This window comes from Mustela nivalis (assembly GCF_964662115.1).
Source record: "Mustela nivalis genome assembly, chromosome: 8".
Lineage (NCBI taxonomy): Eukaryota > Metazoa > Chordata > Mammalia > Carnivora > Mustelidae > Mustela > Mustela nivalis.
In genome coordinates, this window is record NC_139027.1 from 4,851,348 (window position 1) to 4,873,171 (window position 21,824).

The 21,824-nt window shown below is 47.7% G+C and overlaps 1 long non-coding RNA gene across 3 annotated transcripts in view; it reads right to left on the reverse strand.

Moving 5' to 3' along the window:
• LOC309872054 overlaps positions 1 to 21,824 on the reverse strand; it is a 280,378-nt gene that overhangs the window by 102,559 nt on the left and 155,995 nt on the right. The window contains exons 1-2 of one of the 3 annotated variants that reach the window (XR_014315642.1): positions 18,861 to 18,985; positions 17,007 to 17,242 (exon numbers count right to left, since the gene is read on the reverse strand). This is a non-coding gene — a long non-coding RNA (uncharacterized lncRNA). Of the gene's footprint in view, positions 1 to 17,006; positions 17,243 to 18,781; positions 18,986 to 21,824 lie in introns of those variants that run through there. The other 2 variants (XR_014315643.1, XR_014315641.1) reach the window with 2 other exon arrangements.

Consider the following 21,824-nt stretch of genomic DNA (forward strand, 5'->3'; position numbering starts at 1 on the left):
CTGTTGAGCATTTATTCATGTGTCTGTTAGCCATTTGTATGTCTTCTTTGGAAAAGTGTCTGTTCATGTCTTCTGTACATTTTTTGACTGGGTTATTTGTTTTTTGAGTGTTGAGTTTGAGAAGTTCTTTATAGATCATGGATATCAGCCCTTTATCTGTGGTGTCACTTGTGAATATCTTCTCCCATATGGAATGGGCTGCCTCTTAGTTTTGTTGACTTTTCTGTGCAGAAGCTTTTCATAAGTAGTGCTGAAAAAATTAGACAGCTACTAATAGAGGAATGAAACTGGACTTTCCCTCCCATCATAAACAAAGATAAACTCAAAATGGATGAAAGACCTCAATGTGAGACAGGAATCCATCGGAATCCTAGAGAAGAACATAAGCAGTAACCTCTTCAACATCGACCATAGCAACTTCTTTCCAGACACGTCTCCAAAGGCAAAGGAAACAAAAGCAAAAATGAACTTTTGGGACTTCATCAAGAATGTGTCTTATTCTTATACAAGTTCAGAACCAGGCCTAAGAAAGCCTAAGGAGAAGGTGACCAGCCCCTCTTCCTCCTATACAGGTATGTCTGATCACCTCTCCTTTTCTTTCCTGTCCCTCCTCAACCAAGCCTGCTCAGTCCCTTCTATCTGGGTGGGGTAGGGGAGAGTCATGTGGTTTACTGTCCACAAGCCCCATGGCCTATTACTCACACTGGCACACTGAGAGTGCTAAGGTGGGAGGAACGAACAATTATGCAGGGACACCTGTGGAAACCGGGCCTCTCCCAGGGGAGTATGTAGTCATCTTATTTTTACATCAATGTGAGTTTAAGTCAAGATTTTAATCTTTCACTAAGACATTTCTTCTGTAGATTTTTCTCCTATATTACTGTGTTCTTTAGGAATTAGAGGACATATGTAGAGAGAATTTAGGTAACATGTCCCTGTATTCCTTAGAAGAACAGTAAAACAGTTTCCCTGGCTGTTATTCATTTCTTATATCATGTGTGCAATTTCCCATAAGCCCTCTGTAACTCCATTTCTTCATTTGCGTGGTGAGGTGATAATACTAAAAAGAAGAGTATGACAATTTCAGGACAAAAGTAACTGTGAGGGGTCTTTGCCAAATTTAAGATGCATCCTAAAGGCCTGTTGCATTAATCATCGTCACTGGCATCATCAGCTCCTTGACCTTCTCTTCTAAAGAAGGTTAAGAACAATCTGAAGTTTCAATCTTCTTCACACGCATCTTTTGCCAACACTTTCACGTGGCTATTTCACCCCCCAAAATTTCACCATGCCAGAGTAATGCAGAAATGCAGGCTAAGAGGCATGTGATCGCCAGGCATGCATGGACTGTGCGAGAAGCCCACATCTCAGTATTTATGAGGCATGAGCGTTTTCCAAAGAGCAGCATGGAATATCCACTTCTTTTTTTTTTTTTAAGATTTTATTTATTTATCAGAGAGAGAGGGGGGAGAGAGAGAGCACAGGCAGACAGAGTGGCAGGCAGAGGCAGAGGGAGAAGCAGGCTCCCCGCCGAGCAAGGAGCCCGATGTGGGACTCGATCCCAGGACGCTGGGATCATGACCTGAGCCGAAGGCAGCTGCTTAACCAACTGAGCCACCCAGGCGTCCCGGAATATCCACTTCTTGATTTCATATGTTCAGTGCTCCAAAATCTAACCTTGGGCAACATAATAAGCATGTGTGTGTCGGGGGGCCGTGGGGGTGGAGCTTAAATTATTTCTATGAAAATGTATTTAAAATCTCAAACTTCAATCTATAGCACAATGAAGCTTAAAGTGAGAAATTCATTCTCAAAGAAAAAAAATCAAAGATTTTCCTAAAATAAGGGAGATGGGAAGGATCCTGGGAACAAACACTGTAGGAGGACATTTATTCTGTGCCTCTCAGTCAACCCGGGGGGCTGGAGGCCCGAGAAGTCTCCTCCCACTTCTGTAGAACACATCAGCGGGGCCACTGGCACTCCCCTAACTCTTCCTAATACTCTAGCACCTTGTGATTATTCGAGAAAGGAAACATGATTAAAAGTAGAGCAAAACACAGCTTACAATTCCCTGTCCCGTCTGCTCCCTGCGTGATGGGAAAAGGGAAGGGGGACTGCTCAATTGTCTGTCTCTCTTTCATGTCTTAATGACGATAATGTGACAATGATTATGTTGATAAAACATGCTGAGGAAACCTGTTTTGTGTATAGAATAAAATATTTTCTATGGCACTTTTCCTTCCCATGAGAATTGATTTGAATCACGATGCATTACACACAATTCCCTTATCTGTGAAATAGTCGTGGGAGATTTGGAGTCAGATAGAAATGGGGTCTATCTGTCAGAACTCTTCCAAATCCTCAGAAGCATCCTTGTCTTCTCCTTCTGTAAAATGAGATTAATTCTTTACAGCGGAACACTGCATGTAGTATGATGTGGACAGCATTTAACATGGTGCCTAAATCACACAAAGGCTCAGGGGGTAGGCAGGTTTCATTCCTTCAGAAAATGGAATTCACTACTGCATCTGAGCCCCTCCTGAGCACCTGGGATATGATGACAGAAACAACAGTCATTGTTTTTGTTTTCAGGGATCTTAGAGCTAGTATGAGAATATTAAATAAATAATAGCACTAATACAAATATAATTGCAAACTTCAATAAGTGCTGTTATTGGAGAAAAGAAGAAAACATGAAGTTAATGAAAACACAAAAGACAAAGACTTTAATCTGAAGAGTTGTGAAGTCTTCTCAGATGAAGTTACATTTGATATAAAATCAGAAGAAAAAGAACAGATGTAATTGGTGTGGAGAGAGAATATCTGTGCACAAAGAGTGCAGAATCTGCAAGTTCCTGAGGCCGGAGGCAACTCTGGGCAGGACGATGGTGCTCAGAGAACAGGAGAGCGACAAAGGATGAGGCTCAACGGCACGCAGGGCCCTTTCTCTGTGCTTATTTATTGGGTTGCATTTTTTTCTTTTTTTTTCTTTTGCATTTAGAGGAAGGAATATTCCATGGGTGCCTCCTTGGAACAGGCACCTCCTGTTATCCCTGACACCTGCAGCCTTGGGAACAGCAACTGTCCGATGAATGAACACAAAGATCGGCTCTGCCCTGAACTCGATCAGTCGGCCATGCTTGGTGGAGGTGATGCACCTTCAAGATGTGGCCCCTAACTTTTCTGATTAATAGACAGGGGTGGTCACTTTTATCCACGCCACGGCCACCTGTCCCCCACCAGGCTCCTAAGCCGCTTGCGGTTCCCCTCCTCTCTATGCCCCCCGGGGCGCAGGGACTTGGCTGTCTACCTGTCATTAGGAAAGACCTTCTTTTAATGGATGGAGGTTGAGCGTCTGGGTCTTATAGTGGCAGAGCTGCAAATTCCAGGATACAATTACTTCAGTTCTAATGCTTGAACGTCTTCCCATATTGGGAGAAGTAGGGTGGGGAGAATGGGTTAATTTGAGTTCAAGGATTACCTCAGACTCATAAGTCTCTGCTTTTTCCCTCTTCTTTCATTATTTCCCCTTACAAAGTCTCTACTATTGATTAAAACCTATCATACCAACACTACTTCTGGCATTCCACACCCCCTGCCTCCAACCCAGGTGTACACACACACACACACACACACACACACACATGCAAACACACACGCAGTTTTATCAGAACGGCTTACATGTGTCTGAATCACAACCATGGGTGTGATTTGAGCTCTTTCCTATGAAGTCAAAGAAATCAGGGAATGAGCTAGCTCAGGCGTTGGTATACTTCTTCTGAGAAAGCCAGGTAATACACATTTCAAGCTTTGTGGGTCACAGAGGTTATCACAACTCAGCTGTGCCACTGTGGTGAGGAAGCGTCCCAACCTGGTCTGTCAGCAAGGGGACATCACAAACTTCCGCCAAAACTGAAAATTGAATTTCATACAATTTGTACACAATACCTTTCGTTTTTTTGCCATTTTGAAAATATACGAATCATTCTTTGCTCATGGGCTACAGTTTGCCAACCTGAACTAATCAGTTGCTGACTCTTCTTCTAGACAATCTGTGTTAGGCTCAGGGCACTCCTGGGTCAGGCAGGGTTAGGGTGGTGCCGAGCACACACCATCAGCCCCTGCTGTGCCCACCTACAGCTGAACTCTCCCCTAGCCAGAAAGTCGGACCACAACGGAAATAATTCAACTGGCTGAATGAAAAAGTAGTGAATTGAATATGAAATGAATGACTGAACAAACAAACGGACGAAACAAGTAGTTATGAAGAAAAGGGCTTGCTTGGGTACGAGGAGCATCTGATCAGGATCCACCTCATAACTGTTCTTGTACTTTCATACATTTCCCTGACAGTTTTCAAAAGCAAAGGCCCAATTTGCATCTCTAATTAGAAACATTTTGTGACTTGAGAGGGGAGTGGAGACCGTTCAGCCGGTCCGCACGTTATTATGCAGCACTGGGACACGGAAAGTGATCAAGAAAGGAGGCCTCGGGTCTGTGCTCGGAGAGGCATCTTCAAATCCCCTCCAAAAGTGGGTTCAATCAAGCCAGCATATGCAAAAGATTCACAATTTTGTATTTCAAATAAGAAACATGTTAAGGAGAAAACAAGAAGCTTTGCGGTTGAAGAGAACCGGGAGAGAAACACACAATCGCTCCTAGTCTGTCATTTCCCCCACAGAGCAGTAAATAAGAGCTTTGATACATAAAAGCAGTTATCAAACAGTAACAAATTAGTTCTTCACCATCTGTGATCCATGAGAGGGGGTGACAGTTTTAGTGCAAGATTTTAAAATATGAAATCAACTATTTATGAACTGGGTTCTGAGCCTCCATGTCTACCCGGCCTCTTCAAGCAGAACCACAAGAAAGCGCTGAGGTTTTCAACTAACAAAAGCCAGCAGTTGTGGTCCCTCTCTTTAAAATATGCTAATTACGGCCTGACATTTGTAAACAAGATGTTTCCTTCCATACTATACAGCTCACTGTGCTTTCATACGTGCACATCAGTTTACAGAACCAGCTTCACACACAAGAGTCTGGTGACTGCAGACCCTCCGGGCAAAGGAAGTCACCCTCCCTCGCTACCTTGGTCTGGATCTTGTCCAGACACCTATCAGCTGAATTCTGTGCTACCCGGCGCCAGCCTTGCCCTTGGGCTCTCCTGAAGCCCACCTGGGACCTCCCACCTTCAGCCTCAGTCTCGTGCAAGGGACCCATCAGCTTTGCACAGCGCCGTGTGTTGTTAAGCTGGGCCTGGTGCCAGGCAGCCCCAGGAGCTTTGGACTGAGCAATCATCTCAAGTGTCTCACTCCCAGGGCATGGGAGTCACTTACTTCATCACCCACCGTCCCCACCACCTACCTCTACGCTGGTGGAAGAAATCAAAGGACGCTGGATGCTGGTCTTCATCCCAGCTCGGACCGCCAGCACTACCTCTAGTCCCTACTCTTCCCCTTCCCGAGGGGGTAAATGGGTCATTCCAAAAGAGGGGGTTGCAAATCCTCAAAGTAGCCAGTTCAGAAATGAAAGCAAATTGTCTTCCAAAAACAGAGGAGAAAAAGCCACCAGTGGGATGTTAGATTTACCCTCTCCTCTTGGCCATACGGCGATTTTCTTCCTCAATGAATTATCACAGATTTCCCACGCATATCCCTGCCTCCATGTTTTGCTCTCCTCTTTCTTCTTCTTCGTTCTTCCTTTTTTTCCCCCAAAGACGAGGGAAAATGGAAATAAGTAAACAAATGACAACTTACTCTATTTGCAATTTACTACAATGTTATAATGACTGGTTTGCAATTAGAGAGACGTTTTCAAATCTCATCCTGGTGTCACAGCCCAGCATGCGAGGCAGGCAAATCACTTCCACACTGTGTGCCTCTATTCTCCTGTCCATAGAATGGGAACAATTTCAAGCAGATGAACTAAGGGAATATATGAGGGTGCTTCCCACGTGTCTTCTGCAGTGAGAGCCTAGAATCCTATGGGCAGGTAATTCCACCTCCCTGAAGTTCACGGGAGATCTTGTAAACGAGATCCCTGTGTAAACTGCAGAGTGCTATATGAGCAAACATCAGCACTCCAGGTTCTGCCAGTAATTCTCAGTGGAAGCTTAACTGTATCTTCAAGGGGTCCATATCTGACAATTGCTAAGGCCCTGACTGATGAGGTCAATGGGGGATTTTTAAGATTCCTGAAAAGGCACCGTGACACTTGGACTTGAAGACTTGCAACGGCTCGAGCTTTGACCACGGATCAGCCAGGTTTTGCCTGCACATCTCCTCCTGCCCGGCCTGGGCTTCACGCAGGGGCAATAACAAGAGCCCTGGTTTTCAGGAACTCTATATGGAAACTGGCTGCATGTTTATAAACCTAGCACAGAGCGTACTTAGATTCCTCGGCTCTAAAATTAAAGGGTATCTCTGTTATTTATTTACAATATTTATTTTGTACTGCCATAATTCAAACCAAATCAAACTCCAACCCCAGAAACAATAGCCTGATGAATTTTTAAAGGAACTTTCCAAAATAAATCTATTTTTTTGGCTTGGGTTAAGTAGGGGAAGTTTCCACCCCTACGGAAGAGCTCTGCTGTGTTTGTTTGCTTTGTGAATGCTAGGAGGCATGCAGTAAGTCATTACACAGGGGGTCCTGCTGTCACAGAGAGGAGATGGTACCGGCATCTAGATACGTAGGGAAGTCGTCATATTTGGAGTTAGTTATTTGTGGCACTGAATGTGCTCGGCACCAGATTATACACAATTTAAAAAGTGTAATATTAATGTCATTATCTCCATTTTACAGCTGTACAAACAGCGTTCAGAGACATTCCACGGCTTGGACAAGATGAGACCATGATGGAAGGAAGCTCAAACCAAAGCCTTTCCCCTGCGAGCCCCGTGTCTTTTTCCCGTGACCTGAGCGCACTGACCCTCTTGCACACAGATGCTCAAGTCTTTCTTGTTGTCGGGGTTTTTTCCCCCTAGTGTGTTTTCTAGCGAATATTTTCAGGAAGTCCCAGAAGACATTCAGATCCCTCCCCAGAAAGATTCTCCTTTTCCCAGGAAATTCTTGCCCACCATCCTGCCTGTCTTCAATACGTTCCTCAGTTCAGACAGTTCAAATCAGCCCCTGGCACGCCACACACACCTGCAAAAATTCACCTACTAGAAATCTATAAACAATTACTACATATAAGGGAGCTACTTTAACGGTCATTCCAAATAAAATCCCCCAAAGAAACGTCCCCACGGAGCCATCAGAAATGCGGCTGCATGGACAAGACAAGTAAAGAAATGAGCAGGGAAACAGGATTCAAGTATCCACTCCCGGCTTCATGACAACCCAGCAGAATCGAATTCTCACTTCACCACTAATTCCTCTTCACTTTGCTCCTGTGGTTACTAAAACATAATTTATTGAAAAATGTGTCTCTGTGCTGCTTCCTCCGCCTGAGCAAGCAATCAGCCTGACGCTCCCTCGTCTCTCCTCCGGCCTTTATGCAGCAGCCGCCCCGCGCTGCCTGCTTCCTGCGCAGCCCTTCCCCGGCCGGCCTGCCCGAGTCCCTGTGCAGCCAACCGACTGGGCTCTGCCTCTCTCCCAGCACCATCCAGATGCCACCAGGGGGGAGACCGAGGCTTCTCAGAGGCGTCTGAGCGGACACCCCTGCAGGAAACCCTTCGACGCCTCCCCTCCTGCCACGGCACCTGAGGATCTTTGAAGAGGGCCCCGGGCTGTTCCTGACTTTGGCCCCTGCTTCCTAATAGGCTTCCCTCTCACTACACTCCCAGCCCAGGTTCAAAGTCAAACTTTTAGCCACACGGTCTTCCTTCCTTCTCTCCCTCCTTCCTTCTCGTCGAGCAGCACGCCCCTCGGGCCGCTCGGGCCGCACTGGCGTCCGGCTGCCGCCTCCTGGCTGCTCTTGGTCCTCCCGCTCTGGACCGCGGCTTCTCTGGGAGGCCCCCCTCCGCCTCTTCACGCTTGGTTCGCAGCCTGTGCTGGGAGCATCCATGAGGGCAGTGCTCCTTCATCTTACGTCTCAGTAACTGCTTGTCTTCCTCATGATCCAGAAGTGCCACCACGCGAGCAGACTCTGTGTCCTTCTCACAGTCAGAGTTCCAGTGCCTCAGCCGGCAGTTAGCACGCAATGTGGACTCGCTCACCGTTTCTTAGAGGCAAGGATGAGTTTTGAATATACTGACACATTAATACCAGCGGGGTATGCCATCCCACAGGAAGCAGGAGCTCCAGCCTCCCCAGATAGGTCTGGCGCAGCCACAATCCGAGCCCATCTCCTCTGATTCCACATGGAACACTCCTGTGAAGGCAGCTTTAAAAATGAGCGTCGTGTCTAAGGCCGCTCTCAGCAATGTCATAATGAGCCAAGTGACCTTCATCAGAGAAGGACATTCGTCAAGCTCAGTTTTCTCATCTCTGAAAGGAGGGTAACACCCCTACCTGTCTTCCTGTCCAAGGACATCATGGAGATCTAATATGATCATGCAAAAATGCATTATAAACCCCTAAAGGGCTCAAAAAAAGAAGCAGTATCTCACTGGGAAGGAAGGGAGGGAATGAGGAGAAAGACTACCAGCAACTTGACTCTATGAAATGAAGGCGAAGCTGTACTGTGTGCAGGAGCTGCTCCGCATCCTGCCCACTTACTCTACCAACCACCCGTGCTCGGTGAGTGGCCTCCTAGGCGTAGAGCAGTGTGGGCGATGGAAACTGAGAGTAAGACCCTGTCTTCTTGAGTAACACTTACTTGTGGGTGTCTACTATGTGACAGCATAGAAAGTACCCGGCAAACACCTTATACTAGGTTGCCATGTTGAACAGGCCGCCATGTTGAATAGTAGGGCACCACAGTGGTGACGTAGTCACCATGCTAATTCCCCAGGGCCACCACAATAAGTTACCACAAAATGGGTGGCTTTGAACAATGGAAATCTATCCTTTCATGGTCCTGGTGGCCAGAAGTCTGAAATCAATGTGTAGGCAGAGTTGGTTCCTTCTTGGGAACCCAGAGGGAGAGGGTGTTCCATGCCTCTTCTACCATCTGATGGCTGCCAGAATCCTGGTGTCCCCTGGCTTATAGGGCCATCCTTTCTATCTTTGACTCCATCTCCAGGTGGCATTCGCTTCTCCCTATGTTTTCACTTCTTATAAGGATACCCGTCATTAGTAAAGCCCACTCTAATCCAGGACGACCTCATTTTAACTAGATGTAATTAGTTAAAAGTTAAAATTGGTGCAAAGACACCAATTCCAAATAAGATCATTGCTATGAACTAAAATATGTCCTCCCAAAATTCAAATTTTGAAGCCAAAACCACCTGCATGACTGACTATATTTGGAGATCAGGCCTTTAGAAAGTAATTAAAGTTAAATTCGGTCTTAAGAATAGGGTCCTAATCCGACAGGACCCAAGTCCTTAAGAGAAGAGGATGGGATATGAGAACTTGCTCTCTCTTTGCACCATGTGAGGACACATTGAGGAAGGGGCTGTCTGCAAGCCAGGAACAGAGCACCCACAGAGCCCGACCGGGCTGGCACCTTGATCTTGGGCTTCAGCCTCCAGAACCAAAAGAAAATAAATCTCTACTTTACTCCACTCAGTCTGTGGTATTTTGTGATGGCAGCCTGAGTGGACTAAAAGAATCACACTGCGAGTTCTGGGCAGACACAAATTTAGGGGAACACTGTTCACTTCAGCACAGTCAGTAAACCCTGCTAGCTTTATCCCTTCTGAGAGCGAGACAGAGATGACGATACGTTACTTTAAAAGATCATCATGATATCCGGAATGGAAAGTCACATTTATGTGAAAAAGTACTTCACAAGGACTCCTTGTTTCTAGAAATGCAAAACAAATGAGGAATCCCTGTGATACTGAGAATAATGGCTATTCTTATTATAGTTTAGCTGGGGGGGGCACACATTTACTGTAGAAATGTTTGCCTTTCGTGTGTTTGCGGTTTTGCCGGTTTGGAAATAATATTTTTGTGGCCGTCCTACTTCTGCTCTGCACATGCATTCATTACCCCACTCTCACAGGGGCATATGGCACAGAAAGTGCAGAAAACATGGCTCAATTTGTCTAAATACCAACTCCGGGCTTCACTCACCACAGTGCCCACTGCGCTGGGAGAGCACAGCTGTATAACCTTATCAACACTGGCCAAAGGAGGGCCCGCCAGTTCAGTGCTGCTCCAGAGCTCATATCTGCCTTGGCACATGCTGGCTGTACATTTGGAATGAACAGGCTGACGAGGGACTCTGAGGGGCTGGAGGATGGAGGTAGAGAGTTTTGGTATTTTTGACTTCTACATAAATTCAAAACATGTAGCCAGTTCTCCCATGCCAGAGAATTTGAAAAGTATTTTTTCCCCTTCTGGAATCTTCTGCTCCTTTGGGACTATAAGTCCCATAGTTTGTTGTTGTCTGTTTTTTTGGCACAGGATTAGGAAAATCATTACCTAGTGATTTCCTCCAGGGGGGAAATGGTGCCCCTTTCTCACATCCCAACCCCCATTCATCTGCACACGAGAGAACCAATGGAGAGGTCACAAGTCTACAAGGCTTGTTTTCCTTCCTGGAGGAGCCGACTATCAGGGCAGGGGAACACTCAGATCAATTAATCAAGGAGTCATTTCTAACAAACAACGTGTAACAAAGCACACGAATAACATAGATCGTTTCTCATTAGAAATGCACCCATCCAGTCCCTGGGGGTTCACGGAACACTTGCCATGTACCAGGTGCTATGTACTTTGAGGGAAAAAGAATGGAGCCATGATTCCAGCTCTAAAGGAATCCACCATGGGGGTGGGGCCGGGAAGACACACAGCTTCTCTTCATCCTAGCAATTCGGCCATATGATCGGGGGCAATTCATGCTTGAGGCCTTGGTTTTCTTAGCCACATAGTGCAGACAGCAATGACAGCACCTTTCGTAAGGTTCCAATAGACTTCAACGAGGGGAACAGGACGGTTCTTGGCTGGGAATCTGAGTGGGGAAACCTTACCACATGATGATGTCCCTAAGTCCCATGTTACAGGCAAAACGGCACACAGCCGAGAGCAGGGAGAGTTTCAGGGAACGGGCAAGATGCCGGCGAGCACAGCACACGGAAGCTCCTCCTGGGCGTGCAGGTCCGGGAAGCAGCCTCAGCTCAACCCTCAGCTCACAGCCTCAGAAGCCCTGTGCTCCCAGACTCCTGGAACGGGCTGGAGGGCATCTGGGGCCCTGCATCTTAAACCCTTTGGGCTGCCTGAGTATTTTACCAGCAGCATGTTTTGCTCTGATATTACCTTTGAATAAAAAGGATGATCTAGCTACTGTCCTGCGGTTCTTTTCCAGCTCAGACGTGTTCTCCAGCCTTTATCACAAGTGCTGTTTTGCTCCCCAGCTCCACTCCAGGGAGCACGAGGGATGGGTGTGCAGGAGGAAAGGAAAAGCCGTGCAACAGGAGCCTATAGACAAGCTTTTTCCTCCTGGGCTCTGTCTGCAGGAGACAGCTGTCTCAGGCTGGGGAACAGAAGGCTTGTTCTCCAGGGGCTGCATCAGCCAGGAGGAAGGGGACTGGAAACTTCGGAGGGCCTCAGGGCTGCAGTCCCTGCAGCACGTGCTGCATAGCAGGTGTGTCTCACCTCTCAGCAGGGCCCCAGACTGGGAGCCTCCCGGGGCAGGTGCTGTAGTAATCAGGCCTGAGGGTGCCCAGGGCTCAGAGGAGCCTGCCAACCCAGACAGCGCTGAGATGGTTTTCCTCCCAGAGTTCTCAGCCTCTGCCTCTGAAATTGGGGCCACTTTTGGGAAGACCCCAAGCTCACTCACTGCAGATTCCGTCTTAGGCCAGGGGCCACAGAGAGAGGGTGTCCCTGCATGTGAGCCTGCACCAGCCAGTTCCTCCCCAGGAAGGTGCAGACTTCCTCTGAGGGTCTGGAGAGCTCCAGGCCTGCTGTCTGAGAAGCCAGAGAGAAGGGGCCTGCCTGTGGGCCAGACAGGCCACGCAGGCTTTTCTGGGGGAACCTAAATTTGTCATTCCCACTTCTTCGCTTCTCGTGAAGCTCTTGAGAAGAAAAGAAAGGGCAAAACCTGTAGGTGCACGCACCTGTGTTACAGAACAAATGGTGAGAGGCTTTCTCTTGATTGCGGAAAAAAGAGAAGCTGGAGAGAGCGAGGTCTTGGGCCCAGCTGGGCCCTCCCAGGAACTTCCTGTGCATCTGGGGAAATCATCTAACTTTGAGGGCACATTTCCCCATACGTTACATGAAAAAGTCACCTTGAACACTGACAATGGAATAGTCTTCAGCACTGAAATGTGACGAGCCACAAGCCATGAGAAGACAGGGAGGAACCCTAAATGCAAGGTCCTAAGGGCCAGAAGCCAATCTGAGAAGGTTTCATCCCGAATGATTCTAACTACATGACATTCTAGAAAAGGCCAAACTGCAGAGAGAGGTAACGATCAGCGGTGACCTGGGGTTAGGTAGTAGACGGGATGAAAAGGCAAAACACAGAGCACGGAGGACTTTCAGGGCAGTGAAAACACCCGCGTGACATCACAACGGTGGATACGTGTCAATATGCATCTGTCCAAACCCACAGAACGGACTCCACCAAGAGTGAACCCTAATGTCAACTGTGGACTCTGGGTGCTTATGGTGTGCCAGTGCAGGATCGGCAGCTGTCACAAATATCCCACTCTGGTCCGCGACGCTGGTACTGGAGAGATCGTGCGTGTCGGGGAGCAGGGAGTATATGCAAAATCTCCATCTTCGTCTCGATTTTGTTGTAAAAAACCTAAAACTGCTTTCAGAAAACAAAGTCTTAAAAAAAAAAATCACTTTGATGATGTCTAATATAGCTTCCAGGGTAATTTCTAGTGTTCTCATCCTCCAAAAGGGGCCACTATTTCCAAAGAAGCCTCTCCGGTGATCAGTGCATTTCTCTACAGTTGTCTTCCTGGGGCTTTAACCAAGAGACTCTAATATGTAAATGCTCCTTATTTTTTTATCCAACAGACATGCTTATCTGATTCCACTCTAATTGCAAAGACGAAGAGCCATAGCAAGTTAATTATACTCAGTTTCTGCCTCAAAAATACCTGATAGGGTTTCAAATGCAAAATTACAAAGGGTTCAGACGTCAAGACCACCAAACCATATGTCCTGTGTTACCAGCCTGTGTTCTGCATATCTACTCAATGATCGGGTTTTAAAAAATTGATTGCAGTTTTCGTGGACTGTAGTTAAATCTGCAGATTACATAAAATTGGGATGTTTTGTATTTAGTTGCTAAGGAAAATTCTCCTTAACTGAATAAAGTAATTGCAAACAGATCTTTTCTGTTCTCTTTTGAAGACGATTTTTGTAACTGTAACCTCATTTGGTCTTAAGCCCTGAGCAGGAATGACATGGTACAGATAACACTATTTACTTGCAAAATGAACTTTCAGCCCAATAACCAAAACTCTGAAGGTAAAAATCATATGACACACAGTTCTCCTAGCCTGGACCTGGGAAAACCTTCAGCTAGTCCAGCAACATGCCTAATACAGGTGCCACCATTAACCGCCATGAGCATGGGTCCTCCACTCCACGTTTGGTTGAATCTTCTTGTAACTCTAATGGCAAAACTGGAGGAGACCCACTCTGTTCTTCAAGTCCCTTTGCATCCAACTTATATTTCTTATAACAACTTACATTTACAAAACATATTACATATATAATCTATCCAACTTATGTCTTTTTGAGCATGGAACGTAATCGCTAGGAGCAGGAATTTGAAAAATCAAAACAATTCCTCTTTACCCTAGTAACTTCTCAGTGGAAATGGGGTTCTTTAGACTTTGCTGCTTCATATTGACGTGTTTCTTCAGCCCTGCAGTGGTCGTATTCTCCCCTGCATGCCCTGCTCCACTGCACTGACGTATAGGAAAGGATACTGCATCTTCTTCACGTGCAAAAAGAGATACGGCCCCCGTCGCTCACTTGGGAAGCCTAGTGCAGACACTCAGATACGGGGACCGTGCGCCTCCATTCCTTCCATCTCAAGTCTCTACAGAACTGAATATGAGAGGATTTTCCATCTACCGCCTCTAAAAGCCCAAAAGTGTTTTCCCTCACTTTGACTTCAATTCTCCCATTGCATTTCTTTTCTTTTCTTTTCTTTTTTAATTTTATTTATTTATTTGACAGACAGAGATCACAAGTAGGCAGAGAGGCAGGCAGAAGCAGGTTCCCTGCTGAGCAGAGAGCCCAATGCAGGGCTCGATCCCAGGACCCTAGGATCGTGACCTGAAGTGAAGGCAGTGGCTTTAACCCACTGAGCCACCCAGGCGCCCCGCGATTGCATTTCAGAGTCTGACTTCTACATCCTCCCCTATGTCACGCCCCGACACTGCTCCTTCCTAGCTCATTCTACAGCCTTTTGTTCCTCCCTCTTCATTGCAGCCACACAAAATCCTTACTTTATCCAAACCTATCCAGAGTCGCCCGCTTCAGTACTGAAGGGCTGCCCAAATTTGTGGTCACCCCACACATTTCCACCGCACCGTCTCCCCACTCCACCTGCCAGGAAGAGTGCCCTCTGCTCAGGGCAGGTACTCCGCTTTCACGGTAGGCCCAGGACACCCACCTTAAGCCATCAGCTCTGTCTTCTCGGATCACATCAGTCGGAGTTCCTTCCCTTCCTTCCTTCTTCCCTCCCTCCCTCCCATGACGGGGAGCAGCCCGGCTGCACAGGTGCGCAAACGTCACAGCAGAGGCGCCGATGACTGGAGTCCCGTCAGTCTGGCAGTCTTGTGTCCTGAAACAAGATTCCCAGGAGGATGGCGCTACCGTTCTATGTCCGGCTCCTCCCAGGTACCTACTCAGCTGCAACTCCAGTTGTCTGAGCATCAGTGTACATTACTGTTGAGATCGGATCACTAGGTCCCGGGTCCCTTGCCCTCTAACTGCACTTAACCAACGGTGGGCCCTTAGCACCCCTGCACTGCTCCCTTGGGTTACTCTGGGTATGCCAGCATTTTCCTCAGGGGGCATACGGTGTGTTTTCTAACACTGCACATTCCACCTGCTAGCCAGGCGAAAGCAGCTGGTCCAGGCATGTGTCATTTCCTGAGAGCTGAGAGTGGCCTTTGTCCCCATTTTGCATGTTCTTTCACTGCTGGTGAGCAGAGAGGCACAGGAGTCTGTCTGTCCCCCTCAAAGCCAACTGCCCTTTCGCTGGACTGGTGGTTTGCACACACCATGTAATCTCTTTGAGTTTCTGCACCATCATCTGTAAGATGGGCCTCTAAGAGTTCTGGCCTCACAGTGACCAGAGGCCAGCATGAATTCATTCATGGGAAGTCTTAGAACTGTGCTTGACAGCAAGAAGTTGTTCAATCAACATTATCTGGAGTTTTTTTTTTTTTCTCGCTATTAAGATAAATAATTAGATTTATTTTTTCAAAACTAAAATGTTTCATATCAACTTGTCCAACTTTAAGGGCAAGTAGTCGTCCCAAGCTCTAAACGATGTCATTTGTGCTCTTGTGCTCGGCGATACTCTGACCCCGTCCCCACGGAGACTGGGCCGCAGGAGCATCTCAGGCAGGAACGGGGTTTGATCCATTCCTTACCCCACTCCATCTCACTCCCAAGACTCCCAATGGGACAATGTGGGACCCATTCCATTGTGGGTACCTGGGTGCTTTTTTCTCCCAATACCAAGCTAGTCTTGACACCAACTGGACGTCTAATGTTTCAATCCTATTCTGCCACTAACCCAGAGTCAGCACAGGCCTCACAGGTTAGGGACTCTGTCCCGCAAGACCGGGCCACTTCAGACATCAGCCGAGAGCGAGGGGCTCAGGCCACTCACACTTCTGCCTGGCCAACTACAAATCTGGAGGTGCTCAGGACCCCCTCCTCAAGTTCAGTAATTTGCTAGAACAAGTTGCAGAACTCAGGAAAGCATGTTACTTAGGTTAACCGGTCTGTCATCACAGATACAACTCTGGAGCAGCCGAATGGAAGGTGTGGGGGCGCAGGAAGGGTCTCCCTGTCCTCTCTGGGTGCGTGATCGTCCCAGAACCTGGATGTATTCACCATTACAGAAACCCAAATCCAACGTTGAGGGATTTTTGTGAGGCTTCGCTACAGAGGCGTATTTGACTAAATTCATTGGCCATTGGTGGTGGAAATTAACCTCCAAACCTTGACCCTTGTGGAGATCCCGGATGGGGCTGAGAGTTCTCATCTAGGTGACCGGTCCCCTATTCGCAGGCTACTTAGCTCTCCATCATCCATCTAGGAATCATCTCCTTAACATACAAAAGATAGTGAGTTGCAAGTTTGAGCTCTAGCCCAAATATGTGATTTTTCTTAGGGGGCAGTCCCCCAACCCCCAAACTGTGGCCTGAATGGCAGGGCAGGGAAAGGCACATTTCTGGCTCTGCTCTGGGGGAACTGAGCCACGCTGGGCAGAGTATCTACCTCCACAGGCTTGTTTCCTCCCGTGCCAAATGACGAGCTGGATTTGACCGTAATTGGAAAGACCCAGCACTTCCTCCCTGAGGACCTCTGATGTGTGGAAGCCACCCTGTTAGGCAAGAACCATTTCTAATCCTCTCAACAGTACAGCCACATGACTGTAGCTCTCTCAACTTAGGAGGTAAAGGAAAAGAAGACCAAAGACATGAGGGGTCACAGTCAAAGTCACTCAGCTAGTAAGTGAGGTTTAAACCTTGCCAGCAAAGACTTTCTGTTACCGCCATACCTGCAACTCGCTCACAAACCTTCCAACTTAGAAATACAACATCAACTTCAGCAAGTATCATTTGGGAAACATCGACGCATCTTCCAATGGGACCCCTTTTCACACTGCTTCCCAGGCAAACTGTATCAAAGGTGATCTCTCACCAGCTCTCCCAGAATCTGTCCTTATTAAGACGTTCTCCCGAAACTTTACATCTACCACAAGCGAATAAATAACAGCAAGAACTGGTTTTGCCTACCTTCCCATCAGGCAGAAGGTGATTCGGGGCCAGCCGGACCTCCTGCAGACACGCACAGTTACTCAGATGTATGATGCCTCCAACCCTTCCTGAGATCCATGCACGGGCTGAGTCCCAGGGCTCAGATTCTGGTCGAGCACTGGATTCCGGTTGCAGAAGACTTCAGGCTTTCTGGTCAATGCATATTGTAATGTGTACAGCCTTTGGAGCTGCTGGCCATCTGTCTGCTCCTGGTCCTGCAAATATCCAAGTCATCGGCTCTTTCATCTGGTTGAGTTTTCTGAAGCATTTCCTCACTCAAAATGCAACAGAGGCCTCTTACAACGGAGACCCACACTGACTCCTGCACGGACCCAGGCCCCACCAGGCAGAGGCCACATTACCAAAGGCCCCTTTCCTCAGTCTGTCTTCTCACACCATGTCCTGGGCCTGTTCTATAGAAGCTTCTCCCAGTCTCCCAAGTTCTTCAAAAATGTTAAGTCAGAAGTTCTGGGATAAGAGTGAAAATTTTTATTCAGAATGTCCTAAAAGAGCTAGAAGTCACAAACCCTGAAATCCCATAAGTCAAGAGCAAACACCAGTCTGAACTAGAAGTAGGCATGACGACTTGAAAAGGAAGTATAAGTGTAAACATGCCAGGGAGTCATGGCCCAAGCAACTGGTCGTCAGTAGTCCACTGGAGTTTCGTGCTAATGCTCCAGTCTCCGGACAGTACGTGATTCCTAGAACACGTGACCATCCGTGTCGACAACCCACCCAGCCCAGCTCAGTGCCGTCCGAGGCGCCCCCTGCCCCGACCACCCTGCAGGTGCTGCCGGAGCCCAGCCCTCACACCTGCGGTCAACAGAGAGGGCCCCGGGCTCACAGCTGTAATCACTTTACTTTGGTCCAGATATTAGACCACATTCTTGTCTATACTTGCTGACCTGAAACCACATGGCTCTACTCAGGATGCCTTTATGCCACTAAATCACTTTTTTTCCCCTCTGATCCTGAAAAGTTATAAAGCAAATTTATCTAAAAGACTTGGTCAAATGAGGATAAAGTTAACAAAATGGATGTGAAAAATCAGAAATGAGAGAAGAAGGAAAACAGAGAAAACAGCAATGGTTTCACTTTAACATTATGGCCTTGCTTTGTCTTAAGTCGAAAGTCGCTTGTAACACGCAGTCATTTTAAAAACCAACCTTAATTGGTAAAAACTGTCAGACAGGAGCCCATTATGCCATTCAGGGTCACCTCTAGGAAGCTAAAAGTGAAAAATGGCTTTTTGAATTTATTCCCTACTCAGTGAAACAATTCTGTCGACTCAGATTGGCTGTTTCCTCTTTTCTGGTGTTGTATACCCTGTGCAATTAGGTGTTTTGCTTTCTTTTTCCAAGCTGGCTACAAAGAAGTACAGAACTAATGCCAAAGCTTTTTTGGAGCAAGTTCACCAGCAGCACGGAGCACTCAGGACCCCTCTCCTCTTTGCTATGTCTGACTCGATGAAAGGACAAGTTTATTGCCTGGAGCAACAGTGTTGTGGGGCGTGTGGGTGGCTTAGTCAGTGAGGCTGATGTGTTTGGCTCAGGTTATGATCTCAGGGTCCTGGGAGCAAGACCCAGGATGGGCTCCCTGCTCAGCAGGAAGCCTGCTTCTCCCTCTCCTTCTGACCCTCCCCTACCCTCACTCCTGCTCATGCTCTCTCTCAAATACAGAGAAATAAAATCTTTAAAAAGAAAAAACAGTATTGTAAGTGCTCTGGGGATCATTTAACAAAATAACCGACCTACCAAGACTCTTGATTATTTCATGGGAAAGCAGACTGGACAGAGCTGCTGCCAGGCTTGATTCTGGGCTCGCTGAATTTACCTGGAACCCAGGTCCTTCCTCCTTCCTGCTCTTCAGTCCTCCTGGGGCCCACGATGTCCCCTCTTGAGGTCATAGCTGCAGTGGCTTTTCACGTTAGAGCCACACAAGGCAGCATCTGGGAGGGACGGAGGCCTGCCCTTGTCACCTCACCCTGCTGCTAGGGGGCAGAGCCTTTCCCCAAAGTCAACAGACAGAGTGCTTCTTGTGTTCCATGGCCCCAAATTAGGACACACGAGGGGCATCACTGAAAAACAGAGCGGGAGAGAGGAATGTGTTATTCCAATCACAACTGAGCGCCTGGGCTGAGAAATCTCCTGCCTACAGGATAAGAAGATAAGAGAGACAATACATATCATTAAAATGTAGCAGGCACGTGGGGGCTAGAATTACAAACATTTGCATTCATCCATTCATTTAATTCTTTTAACCACCTCCTGAGATTGTGAACCCCAATTCAGCGACTGGGAAGCAGGCACGGACAGGTAAGAGCACGGGCCCAAGGTCCCGCCACTGAGCCCGCACAGTCTGCCCCTGACTGCTGTGCGTCTGGCCTCTGCACCCTGAGCTTTCCTAAAAACTGTTCGTCCTTACAGCGTGGCTTCTCAGAGGTGATCCAAGGCAGAAGTTGAGATTGCAAGTACCTTAGAAGGCCCCAGCGACTACTTCAATTAACAGAAAGATGAGCTTTTAGAGCTGACTTGGCTGAGTGATCATACAATCCCCGTGTTGTATACAGCAGAAAACTCCCCAAGACACAGAAGCAAATTACACACAACCCATAAACTGACCAAGGTAAGATGAGAACCCAGGTTTCCATCCACTAAGTAATTAAACTAAATATACTTCACTAATATACTTCCCTTTCTCTGACCGCCCTGAAGCTCCTTTTCTCCCCTCAGCCCCGCTGTGATCTGAGGGGAGGACACACCATGTGTGAGAGCAGGCGCGGGGCTATCTTCTACAGCGGGCACCCAGGGACCAAGACGCCGCGGATCACCCAGGGCCATGAGCTCAGGCCCGGCCTACGAAGGGCCAGCACGCAGGACCCATGCTCACCGCAGCAGCAAAGCCAAGCCCCAAGCCTGACACACTGACTAAAGATGTCACCGGGTCTGCTCTGTGCTCATCACAGCCTCTCTGGAGCCCTGTTTCTGAGGTGTAAGATGAGAAGAAGAAAGCCTATAAGAACTGCAAATAAATGAGATAATTTGTGTGCAAGAATTTTTTTTTTTAACTGTATTGTAAGTTGCAAATTCACTTTTGTTCTTCTTTATCTTATTCTCACACAGATCTAGGCTTTGGAAGACGGTAAGCATGTTCCCAATCAACAGACAGGTGGTTGGATTTCACTAATCGAAAGGCACTGGAACACAGTGCAGTGCTCTGGGTGGCAGCCCTTCACCCATGACAGAGGTGATAAGGAAAAGTCAAGGCCGATACTAGGGCTTTCAGTGTGCACTGGGCTCAGGGAAGCAGACGTCATCATGCTCCCATCAGTGACGGTGTAGCAGAATCTGGGAAGTGCTCTACAAGCCTATCTGAGAAGGCCTGTGCCCCTTCCACGGAAGCTTCCCTTGGGAACAAATGTAAGGCCAGCTTTCAAGTGCATCGTCATAACAACTTCACGTAGCGTCTTGTTCTAATAGCAACAGCAGAGTTAGCTAGAAGCAAGAAAGCAGGCAACAGAAAAAGATTGTATGTGCCCAGTCTCGACAGTGATGCTAACCATAGCCAGAATTACCAGAGAACCATGTGCCAGCACTGGACTCATGCAATACCTGAATGACTTCTTCTCACAAGGGACAAAGTGGACAGTTCCCTGCCCCTTGACATTTCCCTAGACCATGGGAAGAGAATCACAGTCATTCATTTGGTACTTCATTCAAACAACTAGCTTCGAAGGCGTGTTATGTGTTGGGTACCATGTGCGATGCCCCCAAAGCTAAAGAGGAAGCTAAAATAGGAGACCTTCTTACCAGTCTCTTCAGAAGATTAGGAAGCATGTTATGGTAGAAAGAGCTCTAGACAAAAATCTGGAGGTGCTGTTTCTATTTCTGGCTCTGCCAACAGCGGTGTGGCCTCTCGCAGCCAAAGCCCTTCTCTGAGCCTCCAGGCCTGCATCTTTAAAATAACAGCACTTGAACTCTTCTGTGCGCTCCCAAAGCTGACCTTCTCTGGAATGAGCCCCTGAAAAGAGGTCTGGTTTGGGGCTCCACAAAAGAACTCCTACTGCAGGGGCTGGGCGTGCCGCAGGAAAGCAGAAGCTGCTGCTGCTGCTGCTGGTGACAATGAAGATATTCCCACTTCGTGAGCCAAACAGGCTTGTCACAGATAAGCATAGTGTGAGCCAGCATCTCCGCAGACTTCTGGCTCCTGTCCATCAGGCTCAGAAGGAACTCAGCGACTGGGGAGAACAACTCATGACTCAAAATCAGATCCTGCTGCTAACCCGGCAAGACCTCCGTCCAAAGGCAAGACTGCAATCAGGGGAGGCTGGGCCTTGTCGTCATCCATGGGGACAAGATTTCCACTTTCTTTCCAGCCCTTGAGTCAGCAAACCTTCCATGGAGTCAGTGCTGCCTAGGATTTAAGTGTTTGCTCATCGGCAAGCATCAGCATATGCCACACTCAGACCCACTGCCACGTGCATGCACGCACGCACACACACGCACACACAGATCACATATGCACACACATGCACGCACACACACACCCTCCTGCACACACACATGCACGCACGCACACAGAGATCATGTATGCACACACATGCACACATGCACACACCCTCCTGCACACACACACGCACACAGAGATCATGTATGCACACACATGCAGGCAGGCACACACCCTCCCGCACACACACACATGCATGCACACACACGCACACATAGATCACATATGCACACACATGCATGCAGGCACACACCCTCCTGTACACACACACACACGCACACACACACACAC